Source organism: Azolla caroliniana, unplaced genomic scaffold, assembly GCF_043228905.1.
Source record: "Azolla caroliniana isolate FFs.n. ecotype wild unplaced genomic scaffold, voAzoCaro1.0.p SCAF_15, whole genome shotgun sequence".
Classification (NCBI taxonomy): Eukaryota; Viridiplantae; Streptophyta; class Polypodiopsida; order Salviniales; family Salviniaceae; genus Azolla; species Azolla caroliniana.
Genome location: NW_028230450.1, coordinates 12,943,040 through 12,947,459, shown reverse-complemented (window position 1 = coordinate 12,947,459; position 4,420 = coordinate 12,943,040).

The following is a 4,420-nucleotide window of genomic DNA, read 5'->3' as shown; positions in this document are numbered from 1 at the left end:
GCTGACGAATTGGGCAATGAAATCGGCCTCCTTGGATGTTCGAAGTGCGTCCGGAGTGGCTTTGAAGATCTTAATCGCTCTTGTCCTCAACTTCCTCATGTGTGATTGGCGTGATCTGTTGTACTTTAGCTCCGGATCCAAAAAACGCTTTATTGATCGTTGTCTTTCATAGTGGCTAAAGAATGACGTGGCCGTACTCCTCATGGAGGTCGATTGCTCTTCTTCTTCTATCTTTAGCCCCCGAGGCAGTACTACACGGATGCCATGTGCCTTATGTAAGTGAGCCTCCATATCAACTTTTCTGCGAAACTATCGTACCTCTTTTCTACATGAATCTCCAACTATACATGTGCGGCATTTGATACCTGTCAAGTCTCTTCCCACCTTGAAGAGGGACATGGGGTTCAGTACAACAATGGTGTGACATTTGCATTAGAAAAACCCAATATATACTTACTTCAATAATGATTATAAGAATGTACATCAACTGACCATTTACACTGATATCTTCAACACCTGGCCCCACGTCATGTATGGGGTTCGTATCCATGTTCGAGTCTTCAGTAATGATGTTTTCAACATCCATATTGTTGGATTTGGGGCACCTAGCACCCTTTCTTACAAAAACCCTAAACCATCATTCAAGTTAGCACACAAACATCACTATTTATACACAATATAAAGTTGTGAAATGATTCATGCCATACCTCCCTTCATAGGGTATTGTTTCACCCCAATCCGCATCAAAGTCTATGAAGGTCTTGGACCGACTAGTCATCTGTACAAAACACATGCCATCTTCAAAAACCACCAATGGATCTACGATCATATTTGGACATCATATTTGAAGCAATCATGAGACATATACACAAGTTGTCTATGTTCTCACAAATGTATTGCCACACATTTTTTTGTGGATGTACACTCCATTGGGTATTTGAGCCTTATATGCATCGTAGGCACAATGGAAACATGATTAAACCCCATTTATAAGACTAAATATGTTGATCTTATATATTGACACTTGTTTACCTAGAACCAATATACATTTTTCGTTACCCATAATATGGGTTTCATGTGTTCATGGCTTGTAATAAATGTGCATATTCTTATGTTATGCTTGATTTTCACTTTTACATAAATGCCTTTAATGTTTCCTTAATAATTGGTAGAGTCCAAAACATCACCATATGTTTGTCTTTAAATTCAAGAATACTTGAATCTATCCTATTGTTTCTACACAATACATTAGTGTTAAGGATTTTGGAATGGACAAAAATTGTCAATGATTTAAAAAAATAGATCAATCTTAACAAATTCTAACATATCAATGTCAATAATTTAAAATTCATGAATGCTACTTGCAGTTTTTATTTTAGTTTTTGTAATATATATACATAGAGGGCACATTCTTTTTTTTTCCAAAAAAAAAACTCCTTCCATTAGTTATAAAATTTTACAAATGAGGCGATTATGTACAAATCCCTAAAGGGACGCGATAGTTCCATCTTATGTGGATGCCCACTGACTCAAGAAAGGGAGAGGACGACCATTGTTGGATGAAGGCTATGCGTTGTCTTTCAACTCCCTCGGAGCCGCCCTTAAGGCCATTATATTGGCTCTTTAGAGTGGCTACAATTTCACTCCATATCTCTTGCACTAACCTTGTTGGATGGGTAGTTTGGTTGGAGAAGACTCACCTACATCGTTGTTTCCATAGAATCCAAAGGGTTATTGGGCTAACCAATTCCAACACCTCTTGAGATTTGTCATTAAGAGGAATAGAGTGAACATTGCCGCTAGAGGAGAAAAGGACCTCTTGTGCTTTTATCACCAAAGTCATCCCCTCCTCTTGATGCTCGTATCGGCCAATTGTAGCCTGCCATGATAGCCAACATATATTTCCCCACTTGGTTGAACCTTGCACCTGGCATAATTGCAACAAGTGGCCAACCCCTTGCCATATTCGATGAGATGTTGGGCAGTCCCACAGAGCGTGTTGTATGGATTCTACTGCATGTGGGCACTCTACACAATTAACCCTAACCTAATATAGATGATGATTGCTTGAATGCACATAGACAAGTATTATTTTTATTTCATGTCTACTCAAAATCATGGCTGATTGCTTGAAGACACAAAGACAAGGCCGTCAATGCGGAAGTGCAAGCAACATTCGTGATGAAGAACCTGTGTATGCGCATAAGCAAGATGGACACAGAGAGAGAGAGAGATAGGCACAAAGAAAACGTTTTTCCAATAGCAACAGTTACAAAGAATCACAACCAACCTTTTCTAAAGGTTACAAAGTCACTTTATATAGTGACTATCCTAGGGCAACTGCCCTTTATGCTATTTACAGAAATAGCCCAAACTTGGAATGTCCAAAGGGACAGTGTGAATACGGCCATTATACACTCGTATTTGACACTCCCCCATAATGGGCGTATACATGGGTTATCTAAAAAATTACAGGTATATACAAGGTTTATCGAACAGATCGGTTTTGTTAGAGTCGACAAGATCCGAAGACAGAGAACCGATGTCTGTTGTCCGAAACCGTCCTATAATGTGTGTTTGACTTTAACCAGACCAATTTTTCGTTACGCCCATCCGGTGCCGAAGGGACCGGAAACGATCCGCCGAAAGACACTTGGTCATTCCATCTACGCATTATTGGTTGTGGATATCTTCTCTAGACCGATTTTCCCTGAAATAACGCAGTCCCGAACGAAGTGATATCGAACGTCGATATGCTTGGAGACGTTGTGGTGAACCGGATTCTTTGACAAAGCAACAACACCCTGACGCGATATCTTTGGTCTCACTTCTCCCTCTCTTTTTGACAGGAATACACGCTCCCGATGAACAACGCTCGACCACTACCGAGCCTAGGATCAAACACAGAAAACGGGTAATGAACGCACGGCATAGTAAAGAGAAGAGTACATAGGATGTTAACGTGGAAAACCCAAACCAGGGAAAAACCACGGCAGCCCACAGACTACAAACTATCACTATATCACAATATACAATAGAAAAGCACCGAGGCAACGACCTCGAGCTTGCTATCTTTGCCACAGGCGGCAGTTACAACAGAGGCAACGACCTCTTCCTCTCTCTCTCTCTATACATAGTTACGCACTCAAATCTTGCACCAACAAGAATGACAACTCCTCTACCACTAAGTTTGCCCTAAGTCATATTTATACTAATATGACTTTTCGGCTATTTACAAATATAGCCCCGATGGACTCTCAGAAAACATATTTACGAATATGTCCCTTCATCCGGTGAGCACTTCTCACCGGGCATTCACCATCCGGCTCTTGCTGGGTACTCGTCATTCGGTTCTCACTGGGTCTTCCATAGCCGGGTACTCCACATCCGGTTCTCACCGGACCGGGTCTTCTGTTGCCGGGTCCTCCACATCCGGTTTCGGCCTCAGTCGAGTTTGCTCATCAACACTATTCTTCTCACTTCCCATATGGAGAGACCTGTTTCCTAACAAACTCCCCCTTCACTCCGGCATGGGATGTCTTACTAGTCCGATCCGCTTCTGACATGCATCCAACTTGTCGGGTATCAGTACTTTGGTCAGCATATCTGACTCGTTCTCGGCCGTGTGGATCTTCGTCAGTGCGAACTCTCGATCTTCTACTCGCTCCCGGATCCAATGATACCTACGCTGGATGTGCTTCATCCTGGAATGGTACGCTGCGTTCTTAGCAAGGTGGATGGCACTTTGACTATCGCAATAGAGCCGGTATTCATCTTGCTGGATACCGAGCTCACCGATGAAGTCCTTCATCCATAATATTTCCTTGCCGGCTTCCAAAGCCGCCATGTACTCCGCCTCCGTGGTTGACAACACAACTGTCTTCTGCAACCTCGACTGCCATGAAACAACTCCCCCTGCATATGTCATTACATACCTGGATGTAGACCGGCTGGTATTCACATCGGCCGACATGTCCGAATCGGTAAAACCATCAAGTTGAGGTTTACCGGAGCCGAATCAGAGATACATATTTGAAGTGCCCTTCAGGTACCGGAGTATCCATTTGACCGCGTTCCAGTGCTCCTTGTCGGGATTGCTCATAAACCGGCTCACCACTCTGACTGCGTATCCAATATCCGGTCGAGTACACACCATTGCGTACATCAAGCTCCCGATGGCAGAGGCATATGGAACCTTCATCATATCAGCTTTCTCTGCTTTCTTCTTCGGGCTTTGCTTACCGGATAGTCTGTAGTTTTCCGGGAGTGTCGATCCGACCGGTTTTGTTTCTAACATGTTGAACCGCTGAAGCACCTTTGTCACGTATTTCTCCTGTGACAACCACAATTGCTTCTTTGACCGGTGCCGGATGATGTGCATCCCTAGTATCTGTCTTGCCGGACCCAAGTCTTTCATTGC